Source organism: Pseudorca crassidens, chromosome 7 (assembly GCF_039906515.1).
Source record: "Pseudorca crassidens isolate mPseCra1 chromosome 7, mPseCra1.hap1, whole genome shotgun sequence".
Classification (NCBI taxonomy): domain Eukaryota; kingdom Metazoa; phylum Chordata; class Mammalia; order Artiodactyla; family Delphinidae; genus Pseudorca; species Pseudorca crassidens.
In genome coordinates this window covers 32,513,704-32,537,516 of record NC_090302.1, presented here as the reverse complement: position 1 = coordinate 32,537,516, position 23,813 = coordinate 32,513,704, and the positions used below count along the sequence as shown (strand labels likewise).

The 23,813-nt window shown below is 38.8% G+C and overlaps 1 long non-coding RNA gene across 4 annotated transcripts in view; it reads right to left on the bottom strand.

The window, feature by feature from the left end:
- Positions 1–23,813, bottom strand: part of LOC137227638 (uncharacterized) — a 619,814-nt gene that overhangs the window by 318,840 nt on the left and 277,161 nt on the right. The window lies entirely within an intron of this gene.

Here is a 23,813-nt window from a genome sequence, read left to right as displayed (position 1 = left end):
ATTTCCAGCTAACTTTAGGGTACTTTATAGGTCCCCTGAGGTATCTTAAAGAGAAATATATAACTAGGATTATTTGGTATGTTAAGTTAAATGTAATAATTCGTAATTCTGGTTATTGTGACCAAGTTTCTTTATCGATTACACTGTAATCAGATGTTTAACCATGATTTTTAAGTCTTTTGTCATTTATAGATATTTTTGTACTCTGATGCTGTTACAAAAAGTGCTTCATCATCAAAGAGATTCACAGAAAGGCTATGGAAACAATTACAACAGTTCCACACCAAGATGATGGCTATGTGAGGATTCCAGCCCATACTGACTTAAAACAAGGAGCTGCCCTGCCCCTGGAGCCCCTAGATCAGGCATCGGAGATTTTTACTCCCTGACAGACAAGGTTGATGCCCCTACTCAGCCTTGAAGCAGTTACCGAAGACAGACCATCACCCTTCTGCTTCCCGTAAGAATATGGGAGTAAACTCTCTGAGGGGGAAATAAAACAGGAGGGAAGGAGGCAGGGCACAACCTTTGAAAGAATGACATAGCCCGAGGACATGACATAAACTGATCAGAACCAAATGGGTCCAAGATGGCGGACAAGTCAACTTCCACTAGACCTTGAGCCTCAGTATACACTCACATCAACAAGCTAAATGACACACCCACAGGTGCCATGACAGTTCCAAGACCAACCATAAGGATCAAAAAGTGGGCGGTGGCCCAATTCCTGGAAATCCCTGCCCCTTCCTAAAATAGATGGAATACTCCTCCAGCAATTTTAGCCTATGAAAATAGCACTCATTAGCCTATGAAATTACCCAGTTCTATAAAAACTGACAACCCCATACCCTGGTGCCTTTCTCACTTTCTGAGATGGCCCACACTCTGTCTGTGGAGTGTGTTTCTCTCTAAATAAATCCACTTCTTACCTATCAAAAAAAAATATGAACACTTTAATATACCTCCCCCAAAGCTGATCTGATTCTGAACAATCATAATTCCTAGACAATTCTAAATAAATAAAATTGTTAGGATACACTGAGTAGTCTCATTTTTAACATAAAGAGGCACACCATTTTTACTACCAGAAAATCAGTTTCTCCCTGAACCTTCTAAAATATTAAATATTTAGAGATTCTCCTCTTCAAAAGCACCCACTTGTCTCTGTCTAGCCCTCGTTCTGTCATTGGAAACACCCTCTCATTACCTGCCTCCAGCCCCCCAAACATCCATACCCATGCTTGGTCGGCCTCTGAAAACCAACTTTGCTTCTAGACAGTCAAGGATTCCTGGAGGAAAGGTAACTACTGGGTGACCTCAGTTCCCCTGCCCACTGGCAGAGGCAGCACAGTACACTTATTAAGCCCCAGGGTCAGGCTACCTGGGTTTACTTGCTGGTTGGAGAATGCACGTCACCCCTCGATAACCATCTGACCCTGAGCAAGTTACTCAACATCTCTGAGTCTTTTACCTCCTCTGTGCCACAGGGATGACAGTCATAATACCTTACTTATCGTGCAGTTATGAGCTAAAATGAGGGAACACATGGAAAGCATATAGAACAGTGCTTGGCACCAAGTAAGTGCCCAATACGTACTAGCTATTTTTTACTGTTGTCACTGTGCCCTCTTTGATCCTAGATGACTCTTTCCTCTCCACTCTATCTCAGATTTGTGTCACCTCATAACCAAATTTCTGCCATGATTTGAGGCTAGGACTATGGAAATACAGTAGACATTACGGAAGATTTCAAGAAGGCAATAACATTAAAGTTGGACAATAAAAAATTTCTTTCCCTCTATTTGAGTGCTTATCAGAAAACTGGAAAAGGAAGAAATTAAAGAATTGCATAATCCCCTTAAAATTCTCTATAGACCAATCACGGTCCCTTCAACTTCCATCTATATATTATCAGATGGGTATATTTAGTACTCTCTCTCCCCATCCCAATATGTCACATCTTCCCAACCTTGTTTATTTGTCAGAGCTTTCCCCCTAACTTTATCTTTTCTAAACCTTCTCAGCCCAAACATATGCCATGTGCCAGCTACAGTAACATCAGGGCTTAGCAGAGAGGAGTTACACATCCAAATTTTCCTGAGCCCTCTATTCCTAAGAATACGAGTAACTTTGAAGAAACCACACACTAGACTAGGTAAAAGTAAATACCTATAAATACTAGTTAGCTAAAAATAAAATAAAATAGCTTATTGGACTCAAATTGCTTTTTATTTGTGCCATTTCTGTCAGTGTCACACATAAATTTTAATTATACTAAAAGAAGAATTAAGGAACAACTGTCAGGCAGACAGACTGAAAGTGACAGGGTTGCTGTAGGTTATGAACGTTGTTCACTGCACAAAGGCAACCAGCTGAGGGGTTAGTGGGGCCTGAAATCCAGCTTCTCACTCAAAAAGCCATGCATCCTGGGACACGTGGAATTTACTCAGAAGGGACATATTTTTCTACTTCATACAAAGACACCATATGGGCTAGGAGTGGTTACATACAGGGTTATTTAGTAAATAAGCAAATATATTGAGGATAACGGGACCCAGATTTCTCACTGTCAGAGAAAAGAGTTTCAAATATGGAAAGGATGTTGGGTTGGTGGATGTATCAATGTGAACTCATGACATTTCATACAGATCGATATAATTTATGTGAGTCTGTGAAGGTGTGTACATGAATACATTTCCTAGCTACTTCCACCAAGTGGGTCTAGAATCCATGATATACCAGTAGCAATGATCATATTAATATTCTCTGATAAAAGGAATCAGAGCCCATTGGAAAGATAGAGGATTCCAGGGCTAGGACAACGAAAATACAAGATGAGTCAGGAACATCTTGTGGTTCTAGAAAGTAAGAAAGTGCTCAAAAATCTTGGGAACGTGTCAAAATTACAGAAGGCTAGCTTGAAAGGGTTCCCTCCTTCCACCTGTCTCTAGTCTCCCAAACACCCATACCCATGCTTGCCAAAATCAGGGAAAATATGAGCATCAAAATAACTATTGACAATCATAGATTATAACTCATTAAATAAAATTATAATCTAGTAATTCATACTGACACAAACGAATGAATAAAAAATAAATGGGAGAGAGGGAAAAACTGTACCTTAGAATACCAACTAATAAATACAGAATAATAAAAGTTAGAAAATTGTCATTTGGTAACTATCAGAGTAATAATTCAGGCAAAATGATCAATGGATGCTTACATTAATGGGTGAAAATTTAACGGGAACAGGATATTTCATCCCAAGGTATAACCCCATAAAATATTTATCAATTAGTGAATACAAAATACTTATTCATTAACGACAAAATCACTATTTATTAATCTTTTTTTTAACATCTTTATTGGAGTATAATTCCTTTACAATGGTGGGTTACTTTCTGCTTTATAACATAGTGAATCAGCTATACATATACATATATCCCCATATCTCCTGCCTCCTGCGTCTCCACGCTATCCTCCCAATCCGACCACCCTAGGTGGTCACAAAGCACCGAGCTGATCTCCCTGTGCTATGCAACTGCTTCTCACTAGCTGTTCTACATTTGGTGGTGTATATATATCCATGTGACTCTCTCACTTCGTCCAAGCTTACACTTCCCCATCCCCCCGTCCTCAAGTCCACTCTCTACGTCTGCATCTTTATTCCTGTCCTGCCCTTAGGTTCTTCAGAACTTTTTTTTTTTTTAGATTCCATATATATGTGTTAGCATGTGGTATTTGTTTTTCTCTTCCTAACTTACTTCACTCTGTATGACAGACTCCAAGTCCATCCACCTCACTACAAATAACTCAATTTCGTTTCTTTTTATGGCTGAGTAATATTCCATTGTATATATGTGCCACATTTTCTTTATCCATTCATCTGTCGACGGACACTTAGGTTGCTTCCATGTCCTGGCTATTGTAAATAGAGCTGCAATGAACATTGTGATACATGACTCTTTTTGAATTATGGTTTTCTCAGGGTATATGCCCAGTAGTGGGATTTGCTGGGTCATACAGTAGTTCTATTTTTAGTTTTTTGAGGAAACTCCATACTGTTCTCCATAGTGGCTGTATCAATTTACATTCCCACAAACAGTGCAAGTCAGTTTCTTTTTCTCCACACCCTCTCCAGCATTTACTGTTTGTAGATTTTCTGATGATGGCCATTCTGACTAGTGTGAGGTGATACTTCATTGTAGTTTTGATTTGCATTTCTCTAATGATTAGTGATGTTGAGCATCCTTTCATGTGTTTGTTGGCAATCTGTATATCTTCTTTGGAGAAACGTCTATTTAGGTCTTCTGCACATTTTTGGATTGGGTTGTTTGTGTTGTTGATATTGAGCTGCATGAACTTCTTGTAAATTTTGGAGATTAATCCTTTGTCAGTTGCTTAATTTGCAAATATATTCTCCCACTCTGAGAGTTGCCTTTTCATCTTCTTTATGCTTTCCTTTGCTGTGCAAAAGCTTTTAAGTTTCATTAGGTCCCATTTGTTTACTTTTGTTTGTATTTCTATTTCTCTAGGCGGTGCGTCAAAAAGGACCTTGCTGTGATATATGTCATAGAGTGTTCTGCCTATGTTTTCCTCTAAGAGGTTTACAGTGTCTGGCCTTACATTTAGGTCTTTAATCCATTTTGAGTTTATTTTTGTGTTTGTGTTAGGGAGTGTTCTAATTTCAATATTTTGCAGGTTGCTGTTCAGTTTTCCCAGCACCACTTATTGAAGAGGCTGTCTTTTCCCCATTGTATATTTTTACCTCCTTTATCAAAGATAAGGTGACCATATGTGCGTGGGTTTATCTCTGAGCTTTCTATCCTGTTCCATTGATCTATATTTCTGATTTTGTGCCAGTACCATACTGTCTTGATTACTGTAGCTTTGTAGTATAGTCTGAAGTCAGGGAGCCTGATTCCTCCAGCTCTGTTTTTTGTTCTCAAGATTGCTTTGGCTATTCTGGGTCTTTTGTGTTTCCATACAAATTGAGAAATTTTTTGTTCCAGTTCTGTGAAAAATGCCATTGGTAGTTTGACAGGGATTGCATTGAATCTGTAGATTGCTTTGGGTAGTATAGTCATTTTCACAACATTCCTTCTTCAAATCCAAGAACATGGTGTGTCTCTCCATCTGTTTGTATCATCTTTAATTTCTTTCATCAGTGTCTTATAGAATTCTGCATACAGGTCTTTTGTCTCCTTAGGTAAGTTTACTCCTAGGTATTTTATTCTTTTTGTTGCAGTGGTAAATGGGAGTGTTTCCTTAATTTCTCTTTCATATTTTTCATCATTAGGATATAGGAATGCAAGAGATTTCTGTGCATTAATTTTGTATCCTGCTACTTTACCAAATTCTTTGATTAGCTCTAGTAGTTTTCTGGTAGCATATTTAGGATTCTCTATGTATAGTATCATGTCATTTGTAAACAGTGACAGCCTTACTTGTTTTTTTTCTATTTGGATTCCTTTTATTTCTTTTTCATCTCTGACTGCTGTGGCTAAAACTTCCAAAACTATGTTGAATAATAGTGCTGAGAGTGGGCAACCTTGTCTTGTTCCTGATCTTAGTGGAAATGGTTTCAGTTTTCCTCCACTGAGAATGATGTTGGATGTGGGTTTGTCATATATGGCCTTCATTATGTTGAGGAAAGTTCCCTCTATACCTACTTTCTGCAGGGTTTTTATCATAAATCGGTGTTGAATTTTGTCGAAAGCTTTCTCTGCATCTATTGAGATGATCATATGGTTTTTATTCTTCAATTTGTTAATATGGTGTATCACATTGATTCATTTGCATATATTGAAGAATTCTTCCATTCCTGGGATAAACCCCACTTGATCAAGGTGTTTGATCCTTTTAATGTGCTGTTCAATTCCGTTTGCTACTATTTGGTTGAGGATATTTGCATCTATGTTCATCAGTGATATTGGCCTGTAGTTTTCCTTTTTTCTGACATCTTTGTCTGGTTTTGGTATCAGGGTGATGTGGCCACATAGGATGAGTTTGGGAGTGTTCCTCCCTCTGCTATATTTTGGAAGACTTTGAGAAGGATAGGTGTTAGCTCTTCTCTAAATGTTGATAGAATTCACCTGTGAAGCCATCTGGTCCTGGGCTTTTGTTTGTTGAAAGATTTTCAATCACAGTTTCAATTTTAGTGCTTGTGATTGGTCTGTTTATATTTTCTTTTTCTTCCTGGTTCAGTCTTGGAAGGTTGTGCTTTTCTAAGAATTTGTCCATTTCTTCCTGGTTGTCCATTTTATTGGCATAGAGTTGCTTGTAGTAATCTCTCATGATCCTATGTATTTCTGCAGTGTCAGTTGTTACTTTGTTTTCATTTCTAATTCTATTGATTTGAGTCTTCTCCCTTTTTTTCTTGATTAGTCTGGCTAATGGTTTATCAATTTTGTTTATCTTCTCAAAGAACCAGGTTTTAGTTTCACTGATCTTTGCTATCATTTCCTTCATTTATTTCTGATCTGACCTTTATGATTTCTTTCCTTCTGCTAACTTTGGGGTTTTTTTGTTCTTCTTTCTCTAACTGCTTTAGGTGTAAGGTTAGGTTGTTTGAGATGTTTCTTGTTTCTTGAGGTAGGATTGTATTGCTATAAACTTCCCTCTTAGAATGCTTTTGCTGCATCCCATAGGTTTTGGTTCACTGTGTTTTCATTGTCATTTGTTTCTAGGTATTTTTGATTTCCTCTTTGATTTCTTCAGTGATCTCTTGGTTATTTAATAGTGTACTGTTTAGCCTCCATGTGTTTGTGTTTTTTACAGATTTTTTTTCCTGTAATTGATATCTAGTCTCATAGCGTTGTTGTCAGAAAAGATTCCTGATACGATTTCAATTTCCTTAAATTTACCAAGGCTTGATTTGTGACCCAAGATATGATCTGTCCTGGAGAATGTTCCATGAGCAGTTGAGAAGAAAGTGTATTCTGTTGTTTTTGGATGGAATGTCTTATAAATATCAATTAAGTCCATCTTGTTTAATGCACCATTTAAAGCTTGTGTTTCCTTATTTAGTTTCATTTTGGATGATCTGTCCATTGGTGAAAGTGGGGTGTTAAAGTCCCCTACTATGAATGTGTTACTGTCTCTTTCCCCTTTTATGGCTGTTAGCATTTGCCTTATGTATTGAGGTGCTCCTATTTTGGGTGCATAAATATTCACAATTGTTATATTTTCTTCTTGGATTGATCCCTTGATCATTATGTAGTGTCCTTCTTTGTCTCTTGCAATAGTCTTTATTTTAAAGTCTATTTTGTCTGATATGAGAAATGCTACTCCAGCTTTCTTTTGATTTCCATTTGCACGAAATATCTTTTTCCATCCCCTCACTTTCAGTCTGTATGTCCCTAGGTCTCAAGTGGGTCTCTTGTAGACAGCATATGTACGGGTCTAGTTTTTGTATCCATTGAGCCCGTCTGTCTTTTGGTTGGAGCACTTAATCCATTTACATTTAAGGTTGTTATCCATATGTATGTACCTGTTACCATTTTCTTAATTGTTTTGGGTTTGTTAATGTAGGTCTTTTCCTTCTCCTGTGTTTCCTGCCTAGAGAATTCCTTTAGCATTTGTTGTAAAGCTGGTTTGGTGGCACTGAATTCTCTTAGCTTTTGCTTGCCTGTTAAGATTTTAACTTCTCCGTCAAATCTGAATGAGATCCTTGCTGGGTACAGTAATCTTGGTTGTAGTTTTTTCCCTTTCATCACTTTAAATATGTTCTGCCACTCCCTTCTGGCTTGCAGAGGTTCTGCTGAAAGTTCAGCTGTTAACCTTATGGGGATTCCCTTGTGTGTTATTTGTTGTTTTTCCCTTGCTGCTTTTAATATGTTTTCTTTGTATTTATTTTTGATAGTTTGATTAATATGTGTCTTGGCATGTTTCTCCTTGAGTTTATCCTGTATGGGACCCTCTGAGCTTCCTGGACTTGATTGACTATTTCGTTTCCCATATTAGGGAAGTTTCAACTATAATCTCTTCAAATATTTTCTCAGTCCCTTTCTTTTTCTCTTCTTCTTCTGGGACCCTTGTAATTTGAACGATAGTGCGTTTAATGCTGTGCCAGAGGTCTCTGAGACTGTCCTCATTTCTTTTCATTCTTTTTTCTTTATTCTGCTCTGTGGTAGTTATTTCTACTATTTTATCTGCCCAGTCACTTATCTGTTCTTCTGCCTCAGTTATTCTGCTGTTGATTCCTTCTAGAGAATTTTTAATTTCATTTACTGTGTTGTTCATCATTGTTTGTTTGCTCTTTAGTTCTTCTAGGTCCTTGTTAAACGTTTCTTGTATTTTCTCCATTGTATTTCCAAGATTTTGGATCATCTTTACTATCATTACTCTGAATTCTTTTGCAGGCAGACTGCCTATTTCCTCTTCATTTGTTTGGTCTGTTGGGTTTTTACCTTGCTCCCTCATCTGCTGCGCCATTTCTCTGTCTTCTCATTTTGCTTATCTTACTGTGTGTGGCGTCTCCTTTTCGCAGGCTGCAGGTTCATAGTTCCCATTGTTTTTGGTGTCTGCCCCCAGTGGGTAAGGTTGGCTCAGTTGGTTGTGTAGCGTTCCTGGTGGAGGGGACTGGTGCCTGTGCTCTGGTGGATGAGGCTGGATCTTGTCTTTCTGGTGGGCAAGAGTGCATTTGGTGGTGTGTTTTGAGGTGTCTGTGAACTTATTATGATTTTAGGCAACCTCCCTGCTAATGGATGGGGTTGTATTCCTGTCTTGCTAGTTGTTTGGCATGGGGTAACCAGCACTGTAGCTTGCTGGTCATTGAGTGGAGCTGGGTCATAGCGTTGAGATGGAGATCTCTGGGAGACCTTTTACTGTTTGATATTACATGGGGCTGGGAGGTCTCTGGTGGATAAATGTCCTGAAATTGGCTCTCCCACCTCAGAGGCTCAGGATTGACACCCAGCTGGAGCACCAAGACCCTGTCAGCCACACGGCTCAGAAGAAAAGTGAGAAAAAGAAAGAAAGAAAGAAAAAATAAAATAAAGTTATTAAAATAAAGAATTTTTAAAAATATTAAAAATAAAAAAGTTATTTAAAAAAAGAAAGAAAGAAGAGAGCAACCAAACGAAAAAACAAATCCACCAATGGTAACAAGCGCTGAAAACTAACCCCCAAAACCCCAAGAAAACGGACAGGCAGAACCCTAGGACAAATGGTAAAAGCAAAGGTATACAGACAAAACCATACAAAGAAGCATACACATACATACTCAGAAAAAGAGAAAAAGGAAAAAAAAAATATATATATATAAAATAAAGAGAGCAACCAAATCAATAAACAAATCTACCAATGATAATAAGCTCTAAATACTAGACTAAGATAAACATAAAACCAGAAACAATTTAGATTCAGAAAGCAAACCCCAAGTCTATAGTTGCTCCCAAAGTCCACCACCTCAATTTTGGATGATTCCTTGTCTCTTCAGGTATTCCATAGGTGCAGGGTACATCAAGTTGATTGTCAAGATTTAATCTGCTGCTCCTGAGGCTGCTGGGAGAAGTTTCCCTTTCTCTTCTTTGTTTGCACAGCTCCTGGGGTTCTTTGGATTTTGCCCCTCCTCTGCATGTAGGTTGCCTGAGGGTGTCTGTTCCCCCGCCCAGACAGGACAGGGTTAAAGTAGCAGCTGATTAGGGGTCTCTGGCTCACTCAGGCTGGGGGGAGGGAGGGGCGAGCCTGCAGTGGCAGAGGCCAGCATGATGTTTCAACAGCCTGAGGCACACAGTGTGTTCTCCCGGGGAAGCTGTCCCTGGATCACGGGACCCTGGCAGTGGCGGGGTGCACAGGCTCCCGGGAGGGGAGGCGTGGATAGTGACCTGTGCTTGCACACAGTCTTCTTGGTGGCTGCAGTAGCAGCCTGAGCGTTTCATGCCAGGTGTCCATGCTGATAGCCGCGGCTCACACCTGTCTCTGGAGCTCATTTAGGCGGTGCTCTGAATCCCCTCTCCTCGTGCATCCCCAAACAATGGTTCTTGCCTTTTAGGCAGCTCCAGACCTTTTCTTGTACTCCCTCCCAGCTAGCTGTGGTGCAGTAGCCCTCTTCCGGCTGTGTTCATGCAGCCAACTCCAGTCCTCTCCCTGGGATCTGACCTCTGAAGCCCGAGCCTCAGCTCCTAGCCCCCACCCACCCTGGCTGCCGAGCAGACAGGCCTCTCCGGCTAGTGAGTGCTGGTCGGCACCAATCCTCTGTGCGGGATTCTCTCCACTTTGCGCCCTGCACCCCTGTTGCTGTGCTCTCCTCCTTGGCTCTGAAGCTTCTCCCCCCCGCCCATCCCCCGTCTCTGCCAGTGAAGGGGCCTCCTAGTGTGTGGAAACTTTTCCTCCTTCACAGCTCTCTCCCAGAGGTGCACGTCCCGTCCCTATCCTGTTGTCTCTGTTTTTTCTTTTTTCTTTTGCCCTACCCAGGTACATGGGGAGTTTCTTGCCTTTTGGGAAGTCTGAGGTCTTCTGCCAGTGTTCAGTAGGTGTTCTGTAAGAGTTGTTCCACATGTAGATGTATTTCTGATGTATTTGTGGGGAGGTAGGTGATCTCCACGTCTTACTCCTCCACCATCTTGAAGGTCCCTCATTATTAATCAATCTTAGAGTGGATAACCTTGCAGACACCATCTTAACCAAGTGACAAAACCAAACATCACCAGTAATGGAATAAATCAACATTACATGCCACCTGATGTGTGATGCATGGAACAGAACAAACATGTCAATGCTTTTATGATTTTCCTGACAAACATACATAACCTGAATCTAATCATTAGAAGAATTAGAGAAATCCAAATTGGGAAACATTCTACAAAATTATGGGACTAAACTCTTCAAAAATGCCAATGTCATGAAAGATAAGGGAAGAGTAAAGAACTATTCCAGACTAAAGTGACAAGATGACTAAATGCAACACAAGACCTTGATTGTATCCTGGATCTGTAAAAGACATTATTAAGACAATTAGAAAATTTCTAAAGGAGCCTATGGATTTTGATGTTTGTTTTGAGGGTATGTAGAAGAGTATCCTACATACAAACTAATAGAGAGTGAAAATGTAACAGTAACAATAAAAGAAGTTTGCTAATCCAAAAGTGGGGAAAAAGAAAAAAAAAACCATAAAACAGGGAGAATAGAAAAAAATTTTAATTATAGGCATAAACTAAAATATATATAAATATATAATTTACATAAATATAAATACTAAATACTTTTATTAGAAGACAAAGATTAGAAACAATAAAAACAAAATATAAAATTTATTCATAGGTGCTTATAAGAGTTTTAAATATAGGTACAGAGAAAGATTAAAGGTAAAAGGATAGAGAAGCTATATCATACAAACACTAACCAAAAGATAGTTGATACAGCTATGTAAATATCAGACAAAGTAAATTTTTAGAAAAAAATCATTGCCAGAAATAACAGATACTTTTGATAATAATAAAAGTTTGTTATACCAGGAAGATATAACAATTTCTAAATTTGTATGCACCCAATAATATAGTTTCAAAATAAGGCTAAATTTTACAGAATGAAAATAAATAGCTAAATGTGCATCATTATGGAAAACTTAATATACTTCTCAGAATAACAAATAGCAGGAAAAAATCAGTAAAAACAAAGAAGACCTAACTAATGCAATTAACAAATTTAACCTAATTGAAATATATAGAACACTGCAGACAAAGATGGAATATACGCTCTTTTGAAGTGCATGAGGAGCAGTTACTAAAATTGACATATGCTAAACCATAAGCTTTAACAAATTTGAAATAATTGAAATAAAGCATGTTTTCTGACCACAGTGGAATTTAGATATCAGTTATGAAAAGATGACTCAAAAATTCCCCTATATTTGGAAATTAAGCAATATAATTCTTATAACACTCATGGGTCAAAGAAGTAATGATAATGGAAATTAAAACGTATGTTTAATTGAATGATAAAAATTATACAGCATATGAAAACTTGGGAGAGGTTAAGTTAAAACTGTACTGAAAAAGAAAAAATAACTGTACTGAGAGGAAAATAAATCTAAAAGCTTATATTAGAAAATAATAACTAAAAATCAATGACCTTTGTATCTATCTGAAGAACTTAGAATAAAGAACAGCAAAGTAAACTCTAAAAAGAAGGAAGAAAACAATAAAGAGGAGAAATTAATGAAATAGAAAACAAATACACAAAAAACAGAATGAACAAAACCAAAGTATGTTTCCTTGAAAAGACTGATAAAATTGATAAACTCCTGGCAAGATTCATTAAGTAAAAAGAAGTATGGACAAATTTGCTGTATCAGGAACAAAAGAGAGTACATCACTACTGAACCTACAGGAATAAAAATGATAGGAACAAGGTATTATGAAAAATTTTGTGCCAATAAATCTGAAAACTTTGATGAAATAGATAAATTCCTAGAGCACAGCTTTCTAAAACAGAAACAAAATGAATTTTAGAAATGTGAAAATTCTATTTCTATTAAATAAATTGAATATGCTATTAAAAAATATTCCACAAAGAAAACTCCATGCCCAGATATAAATTATCCTAAACATTTAAGAAAGAAATGACACCAATTTTATATAATTTCTTCTGGGGTGTAGAAAAAGAGATAACACTTTCTAAATCATTTTGATAAGGGCAGTGCATCCTTGGTACCTTCTTACTCTGGAATTCTATGAAATAACTGTAAGATAAATGATAGGTAATAATTTATTAAGAACTCTCCATGATATGCCAGGAACCACTCAGTGCCACTTCAGGAAGTCCCTCCAAGTTTTTTGCTACCCTAATTGTGAGGACTTTTTTTATTATTATTGAATAAAATCTTCCTTTGTGTAGCTTCCTTCCATCATTCCTATTTCTACCCTAAATGTGTGACATTTGGATGAAGCAGTTTAAATTGGGCACAGTTTAATGTAGTTTAAAAAAAAACAAATTTTCTGCCCTTTTTGGAGAGGAGGGTCAAGTAATGTGCAAAACAGACCATAGATGTCTTTACTCAATCCCTGAGCTTTACACCATCACCAATCCCTGACTCTTACAGTGTCAGCTTAAGGTAAGGAAAAAGCTCATGGTGTCTGTTTTACGTATTACTTGAGAAAGATGCAGCACAACTAAAGAAAGTAAGGAAAGAGCTTCCCAAGTAATGATGGCAACTCTTGGCTGCACTGAACTTTACACTTCACAAAACATTTTTCATTTGTTATTTATAAGAATCCTGGGAGGGAAGCAGGGCACTTATTATTCCCACTTTACATGGAAGAAAGTTGAACTCAGAAAGGATTAAATATTGGCCCAAGTCACACAGGTAATGAGTGATAAGGTGGGTTTTGAACTTAATGCCTTTGATCCCTAATTTTACGCACTTTCCACAATACCACACAACCCTCAAACGGCTAAGTAATGAAAGTGATGCATATGGGAATGCTTTAACTATCCAGGGTTATACAAACTGGAAAGATGAACGCTAAAGAGGGATAGACTGAGAGAAGCCAAAGCAAAATTATTATCTCTTGCTGACAGAATGGCTAGTAGCCACCTTTTGCATGTGTCCTTCATATAGGCAAGACCCAGATTAACTTACACTTCAAAAAGTAAGCATATAAGAACCTCGGCCTCCAAGATATCTTTCCCACCAGCCTGAAATTTGCTTCCTTATTATGATAGCACTGGAAGCATGGTCTTCCCTGCTGCCCAATATTCTTCCTATAGTTCTGCCTTCTTGGCTCACCATCTGCTCTGTTACAGAAACTACATCAGATTATCTTCAACCACTTCCTCTCTCTTGCCCTCTACAGCAAACATTAAACAACTGTCAATTCTAATCAATTCATTCTTTCAATAAGGGTTTAAAAGCCAGCCATGTGCCAAGCCTACCTGATACACTTCTTGATATACCAGACTACATAATGATTCGTATTTTACGTGAGCATCTCTCTCAGCAGACTCAGAGAAACTCCTGGGCAGGCCCGTATCTTATATATCTCTGCATTCCTAGAACTTAGCACAACTCACAGCAAATAAGTGATCAGTAAATATTTGAAAGAAAAGAAGGAGAGAACTCGTCTCCCTTCTCCATGCTAGAGCTATTTGCTGATTTCTCCCTGGACCTCTGCTCCTAGCTCCAGGTTTTCCCCTTCTGCCCATCTTACTTATTGCCTGCATTAGAAGGATGTCTGTAAAACACAGATATGAATTCTGTGAATATGTCTGATCTCTACTGAAAAAAATCTTTAAAGTCCTTAGTGTTGTCCCAATTCAGGCCAGCTGCAGGCAGGAGCATAAGCACCCTCTAAAAGAGAACTGGCTCTAACATCAGACCCAACCTCCTGGCCACCTTCTCCAACGCTGCCACTCCTCTTGGCTATGCCAAGGTCAGGTCTGGTCCTTTGACCCTCTGAATGGTGGACCTTCTCATGCTGTAACTCTGGGCTTGGGCCTGCCTTACTTCCTGGAAGTACTCTGTGGGCCCTCTCCGCCCCATATCTGGGGGAAGGTCCTCATGCAGCTCTGACATCCAGATCCCCACACCAGGCCCAGGCTCTCAGTGCCCACTTTCCCACGAGGAGGATGCGGGTAAGAATAGCATATTAGACTCATAATAATCTGGCTACAGGTCAGCCTCCTGCCTCATCCTTCATAAAATCTATATTTCAGTCACCTCAGAAGTTTTACCACTCCCTCAATGTGCTATGTTCTTAAACATATGCTCTTCCTGCTGCCTTAAATGGTTCATCTCATCCTTCCCACACAACCACCTTTTACCTGCCTCATCTCCCTATAAAACTCCTACTGATCCATCAAGGTCCAGCTCAAACTTCATCTTCTCTCTCCCTGAGCCCCAGTCTTAATTAAATATGGTTTTGGTGATTATGCTTCTACTCTAACACCAATCTCATTTTACTCTGACAGCAGTTTATGTCTGTCTCTGCCTGCAGACCAGGAGCTCCAGGAAGATGGGGACTTTGTCCTGTTCAGTGTTATATACCTAAAGATTAGCTCCATGAATTAAAAGCAGGAACTGTGCCATTGTTGAATAAATGAAACTGGGAAGCATTAACAAACTGTCTTTTAATAAATGAATAAATGTTTTACAGGTAGCTTCTATTACACACTTGAACACCAATACCCACTATCTCTACCATCATCAACATGAGGGTGTACATTGATAGACTGATTCATTCATTCATTTGCTGAATCCCTCATATTGCAACATAACGGGTTAGATGTTGGGGTCATGGAGGTAAATAAAGCATAGACCCTGTCTTTGGGGAGCTCAGATTCTTCTAGAATCAATTATAAAACAATGTGAAAATGCATTAATAGACATATGCTTAGGGTTAATATATTTCAAAAAAACATATTATTCTTTTAAAACAAAATGGAGTTCACATGCTTGTGACAAATGTTATTTAGTGGCTGATAACAGTGCAGAAATTTTGAAGTGGTTTCATCACCAGCCATTTCATTCTCTGGGTGACTTTGGTTGAAACCAAGATCAAGAAAGCTTTTAAATAATACTTCTTTCAAGCTGAAAATGTGAATGAGTTTCCACCTGAAAGAAATGATGAATCCTTTTCCTAAAACAGAGGTAATTGTTAGCAATTTCAGAAGGTGAACTAGTAAAGGATTCATTCTCACATCATTCTCATCTGTCTGATGGGGATGGAAGGTTTATATAGGCTTGACTAGTCCCCATGGCAACAGCCTTTCTCCTGGGTTACCATAGGAATTGTGAAGGCCTTTATAAACCTCCATTAGCACAGCCTAGGCCAGCAGCAGTCAGAAACATCAGCTGAGGAAGATACTGCAAAGTGTCAGTGAGGGCATCTGGGAATTACTTTTACCCTAGAGTAGCTGAGCAGGTCTGTTTAGCCCCCACCTTTAAAGCTACAAATACAAGGTAACACCAGAATCAGTCCAATGCCTTGAACACTTCACACGAAGGGGTTTTCAAAATACAGACACAGACAGATTTGACCATGTTTCAAAAGATTTTGAGAGACTAGGAAGGAGTCTATTCTGACAAAGCCTCACACAGAAGAGGTAAATTCATGCTTTTTTTTTTTTTCTTCAGGAGAGGGCATTAAAACCATATTAACAATTAGTATAGGGATGGTGGTGATGGTTATATAATAATGTGAATGTTCTTAATACCACTGAACTGTACACTTAAAAACTGTTAAGTGTAAATTTTGTTATATGTATTTTACCACAACTAAAAATTTAAAAACTGATACAGTAATTATGATACCACCAATATTGAGCAACTGCTATATCACAGGCACTAATGCTAGGCACTCAGATGTTCTACATCACATCATCCCACAAGCCTGTGAGTAATTATCCCTACACCGAAGATTATTATCATCCTTACATCAAAGATGAGGACACTGAGCATAAGAGAAATAAAGTAAGTTGCTCCAGGGTACACAGCTAGTAAGTGGTAGAGACTTCAGTCAAGTCCACGTCTCTCTGACTCTGGAATCTTGGTCCTCAACCACACAACTTCAAAAACAATGTCACATTCTACAGCAGCTCATGGATATGGTAAACACATTCTGTTGAACTGATACAAAAAGGCTCTTGTTAAATTCTCTTTAAATATTTGTTGCTTTCGTTTTTTGTTTTTTGTTTTTTGCGGTACACGGGCCTCTCACTGTTGTGGCCTCTCCCGTTGCGGAGCACAGGCTCCAGAGAGCGGCATGTGGGATCTTCCCAGACCGGGGCACGAACCCGTGTCCCCTGCATCGGCAGGCGGACTCTCAACCACTGCGCTACCAGGGAAGCCCTGTTGCTTTCGTTTTTAAGGCATAAAGGATAATCTCAGAGTATGATTGCAGTAGGACTTTTATTTGGATTCTAACCTCTGAATTTTTTTACATCATATATTTTCAGAGAATATAAAACTATTTCCACTTTAAAAAGTTGCAGTGTGTATGTAAAGATCAATAACTCCTAGCACTTTCAAAGAGCAATCTATATTTTAAAAAAACAACCACTGGGACTTCCCTGCTGGTCCAGTGGGTAAGACTCCTTGCTCCCAATGCAGGGGGCCCGGGTTCTATCCCTGATCAGGGAACTAGATCCCGCATGCATGCCACAGCTAAGAGTTTGCATACTGCAACTAGGAGTCCACATGCCGTAATGAAGATCCCACATGCCGCAACTGAGACCCAGAGCAGCCAAAATAAATAAATATTTAAAAATAATTTTTTTTAAAATACCAAAATTTACAGGAGAATTGTACATATGGAGAAATTGTTTAGTAGATAAACTGGAGAACTGCAAATAACTTTTAGGAACTGGAGAGTCCTTTCTCATCAGGGCAAATATACTGACCAGGTTTCATGCTTGAAAATGTGGAATGCATGTGATAGCAATCTCCTCTATGGGCTTTGGTCAAGCCGTATGGAAGAAATATGAAAAAAAAAAGAGTGTGAGTAAGAAAGAATATGAAAAAAGTATGAAAAAATCCTCTTCTGGGAAGAAAGAATTCTAAAACCCTAGGGAATTTCTTCAGTAGCAAGAAGGAAGACATTAGGAATCAGTTCTTTAAAAATAAGCCTTTGGGGCATGCCACCAGAGAAGAGACACGTCCTCCTCTGAGGTTTCTTCCACGTGCCAGTCATAGCTGTGAAGGACACTAAGTGGGATCCTTCTACCAAGAGTCAAAATTCTGGGTCCCAGCCCCTGAAGCTCTCAACGCTCAAATATGTAAATGGGAGAAGGAATTACACTCTTTCTCTTCAAAGACTTAAGTGGAAAAGAGGATACTAATTAGCAAGCAATGAAAATATGCCAAATTGCATCTACTTTATTTTTTGCTTTTGAAGTACACTTTCTTAAATATCTGGTGGTGTTTCTCTTTAGCTGCTTTGATAATTTTTTGTTTTAAAAAGTAAAACTGAGAGGAAATGAGTTGTTTAATGGGTATATAATTTCGGTTTTGAAAGATCAAAAAGATTTGGAGATCTGTTGGACAACAATGTGAATGAACTTAATACTACTGAACTGTACACTTAAAAATGGTTAAGATGGTAAATTTTATGTCATGTGATTTTTATCACATTTTTTAAAAAGGTAAAATTGATGACATTTGTCTTAACTCAGGTTGCTATAACAAAATACTATTGACTAAGTGGGTTACACAACAGACATTTATGTCTCACAGTGCTGGAGGCTAAGGGGTTCCAAGATCAAGGTGCCGGCAGATTCCATTCCTGGTAAGATCCCTTTTCTTGGCTTGCAGATGTCTGCCTTCACACTCTCTCAGACAGAGGGAGTGAACTCTGGTCTCTTCCTCTTCCTGTAAATATACTAATCCCATCATGGAGGCCCCACCCTCAAGAACGCATCTAAATGTAATTACTTCTTGTAGCCAGCATCCAGGAAGAGAGCGCTCTGGGCACCCTTGCCCTCTTAACAGACAAAATCCAGAACTCTTGCCTTGCCCTCATGTTAACCTCACTTCTAGTCCTACTTCTGCATTAATTCATCCTCTGACCTCTTGCTCTGCCTTTGTCCATCACAATGATGACGGACATGATTTCTTTGACCTTGACCCTTAACTCTTCTCGTGGGTCCTCATGTTGAACTTGTCCTCAGGTTAGATCTACTTCTGACCACTCTATAATCTGGGCCCAGGCTTTTGAATCTTACCTCACATGAGGGCTCACCCTGGCCCACCTCAAAAGTGGGATGCATTGGACATGAAGACAAAGGCATTATCAACACACTGGACAAAAAAATTATGAAATGACAAGCTGAATTTTATCAAGAATAAATTTAAACTCTGCTCTTTGATTCACACTATATTGATTGTTTCAATCTAAGAGTCAAGAAGATGTGGCTTATAAAAAGAAACGAAACTGAGTTATTTGTAGTGAGGTGGATGGACCTAGAATCTGTAATACATAGTGAAGTAAGTAAGAGAAAAACAAATACTGTATGCTAACACATATATATGGAATCTAAAAAAAAGAAAAAAAAATGGTCATGAAGAACCTAGGGTCAAGGTGGGAATAAAGACACAGACCTACTAGAGAATGGACTTGAGGACACAGGGAGGGGGAAGGGTAAGCTGGGACAAAGTGAGAGAGTGGCATGGACATACATACACTACCAAATGTAAAACAGATAGCAGTGGGAAGCAGCCACATAGCACAGGGAGATCAGCTCTGTGCTTTGTGACCACTTAGAGGGGTGGGATAGGGAGAGTGAGAGGGAGGGAGAAGCAAGAGGGAAGAGATATGGGGATATATGTGTATGTATAGCTGATTCACTTTGTTATAAAGCAGAAAATAACACACCATTGTAAAGCAATTATACTCTAATAAAGATGTTAAAAAAAAAGATGTGGCTTGATAGCAGTTCATATGACATAGACTTTGGGCTTTTATTGACCATTACTGACAAATCCAATGTTAATCAACATTATTCAACAGTGTAAAAGGTCACTAAGATTACTAATATGATGTTAGCTACATCAGAAAGTCAGCAAAGTTTTTTAGTGAAGGGACAGATAGTAAGTGTATTAGATTTTGCTGGTATAGACAATCTTACTTACAAAGCAGAAATAGAGACACAGAGGTAGAGAACAAACGTATGGATACCAAGGGGGGAAGAGGTGATGGAACAAATTGGGAGATTGGAATTGACATATATACACTATTAATACTATGTATAAAATAGATAACTGATGAGAACCTACTGTATAGCACAGGGAACTCTACTCAATGCTCTGTGGTGACCTAAATGGGAAGGAAATCCAGAAAAGAGGAGATATATGTATACGTATAGCTGATTCACTTGCTGTACAGTAGAAACTAACATAATGTTGTAAAGCAGCTATACTCTAATAAAAATTTTAAAAATTAAAAAAAAGAAGGTCACTAAGATTACTAATATGATGTTAGCTACATCAGAAACTCAGCAAAGTTTTTTAGTGAAGGGACGGATAGTAAGTATATTAGATTTTGCTAGCCATCCAGTCTCTGTCACAATTACTCATCTGTTGTTGTCTATCAAAAGCAGCCAGAAAAAGTGTGTAAAATAATGGGTGTGGCTGTGTTCCAATAAAACTTTAATTACAAAAGGCAGAATTTCATTCTTTTTTATGGTTAGGGGTAGGATATTAAGAGATACAAAATACTATGTATAAAATAAATAAGCAACACGAATATATTGTATAGCACAGGGAAATACAGCCATTATTTTGTGATAACTTTAATGGTATATAATCTATAAAAATATTGAATAACTATGTTGTATACCTGAAACCAATACAATATTTTAAGTCAACTATACTTCAATTAACAAAAACCAGTATTTATACAAACTGGGTCAGTTTGCTGACCCCTGGGCTACAAAATACTGAGCCACGATCAAGTAGCTGATATTCTCACAGTACCCTGCAGGCATCAAGCTATAAGCCAATTCTTGAGTTTATTTCTGGGCTCTAAAATTTAATTGGTCAAAGATAAGAGAATAGAGGTTGGGACTGACATATATACATTAATATGTATAAAATAGATAACTAATAAGAACCTGCTGTATAAAAAAAATAAATTATGATCACTTCCTCCAAAGAGAGAGGGAAAAAAAAAAAAAGACAAGACAATAGAGCCGTTCCTATTGGTCAGTACTGGCTTATTAGTCCATTAACCTCGAGCATAATTTTTCAAGTCAGCTAAGAATCTACCTAGAAGTACTGACATTCCATTTGAACTGCCCCATCTGGTTCCCAAGGAGAATATGGCTCTCCTTGTCAGAGCCTTGCTGAAATCAGAGCACCCAAGGATACCACAGCCCTCTGCCAATCTAAGAAGTGAGAGAGGTTAGCATGTGGCATGTTAGTCCTAGTAAACCCACGCAGCTTCTGAAGACCATCAGTTCCTTTACAATGTTTACCAGGTGATCTTTTAATAGACTATCCTAGCTTCTTAGCTGCAAGATGGCACATCTATGGGCAAAGGTCACAAACTGGTAGCCTGTTGGCCCTATCTGTCTGCAGATATCTTTCATTTAGCCCATGAGATACATTTTTCCCCTTTAAATAGCTATTCCCATTTGAAAAATAACAAAAGTTAACATAAAAATGTTGAAGATCTAGCACTTCTGGGCATGGCAACAGCCAGCTGATGCTCAGTAACAGCTGCCCTTTTAAGAGGGAGCCTGCCCTTTCCCGCTCCCTAGAGTCTCCAACTGCCCTACTTGACTCTTTTTAGTTATTTTCTGGTCTCCATAAACATTTAAGTTTACAATCTCTCTACATAACCCACTTTTTCCCCTTTTAGAGAATCATGACTGTGCTTAGCTGATTCCAGTCTCCTGACACACATCCCCCATTTTTCACTCCATTTTTCATTCATTTCACTCCATTTTTCAGCTTCTCCAGGATAACCGAAAATGGCCCAGTAATCTCATTTGCAAGGTCTCGCAGTTCCCTAAAATACGATGTTCCTGGGCAGGAGGTTTGAATCAGCTTTGGGCTCATTAACAGTCTCTTCACCAGTATGGCCTTCATTGATCTTTTTTATGCTCCTGTTTGTTCTACCCTGTCCATTCATAAGGCCATTGTCCTTGACAGAGCGAACAAAGGCCAAGAGTTTTTAAACGGCTTTGAAAGCATTTACCCAAGGCATTTGCTTTTGCCATTTTTTTTTTTAACTCTTCAGTTTGCTCCAAACAGAATTTTGTGTCTTTTATGACGTACTGACCATTGTCCACAAGTCACAGTTTATCCTGAGCTTTTGCTTTTCTAACGTCATTTGCACAAATCTTCATCAACCTCTGTGCTCATTCTTTGGTTTCTAGTCATGTCCTTTGAATATCTAGTCATGCTCACACAGAGAGTTGCTGTGAAGCCAGAGGATTCTTTCTATTCAGGAACCACTCTGTTTCTTCTTCATCAGGATTGTATGCAATTTCATAGACAAAATGTCCACACAGGGACCTTCCCAACTCTTGTGAGACATCTATCACTTTATAATTTCAAGCTAGCCAAATCTTTTCTCTAGATTTCTTTTTTCCCCTTGGTTAACACAAGCTCTTTCTCTCAATTTTCTCTCCTTTCTGATCACAATTAAATACAGAAGAGGGTCTCATCCCTTTATCTACCTGCTGGGAGGGAAAAAATTGTAGGGCAAGTAAGTATTTACTAGAAGCTGGGTAGAATCTGAGATTTGCTTAGCTCTGAAACTGTCTGGTTTCTAACTGTATCCTTTGAATTATATGGGAATTGAGGAGCCTCCTGGGGAGAAGAGCTCAGATATTTGGGTTATGTCAGAATAACTGGTGAGGTAGGGGCACTCAACAGAAAGTTAATTGTAAGAGGACTTGCAGGATCTCTTGGAGATCATTTACTTCAAAAGAAGAGAAGCCTTGCATGACTTGTCAGACTCAGTGATGGAGCCTGAGGGTCTGTGAGGAGAGAGGTTCCAAGTACCAAGACGGGGAGTTTTTACTTCAATCCACTCTGACCCCTCTATCCAGGCAGACATGTGTGGCCTGGAAAGAAGGGAACACTGAGTCAACTCAAAGAGCTTTCGGCAAAAATGGGTTGTGGGCTCCTCTAAGAGACTGAGACATGGAGAAAGGAAAGGATCAGCCAGTGGAGTAGCAGTGGGCATCAAGTGATGATATATATATAAGCAGGGACAATCAAGATACAACAGACCTGCAATCTGGGTCAGGGACTCATTTCTTCCATCTGGCTGGAAGATCTACAGGATGCCCCGTGTCAATAATAACTTCTTTTCTTTCATACTCCTGCCTTTCTCAAGATTTGACTCAGAGCTCAATGCATCTCTGTTCCATGATTTGTCTTGTGATATGTGGCACTACCATGACTCTTCAACAAAGTGAACACCTCCATTGCCATATTCAGGTATGAGGATCCCCCCATCAAGTCTCTGAGACCCTAAAGCTATATCCCTTCTGGTATTAAAATATCAAAATTATTCTATTTCATAGTACTAAAAAGTCTTTCCAACCCCTTGCCCAGTCTTCACCTTTCATTCCCTGAAATTCCTCCCTTCAGTCTTACGCTTCTGGATAAGTAATAAACAGCTCTACAATTTTATCTGAATAGTCATAGGGACATCATGAGCTTGCCAGTCCTCATGTGATCATAGTTACTACCAATGATGATGACAGGTACCACTTACTAGGTAGCTACTATGTGCTGTTTACATGTATTCTCTCATATATGTATTTTCATCCTCACTTTATAGATGAAAACACTGACACTCAGGAGCCTAAATAACTTTCTCAAAGTTCCAGAGCTATTAAGGAGCTGGGGTGGTATAACAGGGCCCAGATGACATCCTCAAAAGAGATGATTAAAGAAAGTTTAATGAAGGAACAATTTTAAGGTGTGAGCAGAGTTACAGAAAATCTGCAAGGGGTGATAAAGCAAACCATGGACAGAAATAGCAGAAAGCTTTCACTATCCTTGGGCATGAAGGGAAAGAAGGGTCAGTGGTTACTAGAAGCTGGAGCGAAAGCTGTAGGAGAGGGACACCTGTCAGGAGCAGCCACAGCCAAGCAGCAATCCAGCAGAGGGGGAGCTGGGATAATAAATATCCTGACCTCACTTCCCACCCTCAAACTACCTGCCAGAACCTCCCACTGGCTAAACCCAACAAGAAGCAAAAGAATAAACTTTGGGTCAGCCTTTCAGCACACAGAGCAAGGTGAAGGGTGGAAAGTGGGTCTGAAGGAAAATGGAGAACATCCATCAGAAGTGAGATTTGAACCCTGGTTTGTCTAACTCCAAAGCCCTTGATCTTTGCAAAATGCCATGACAA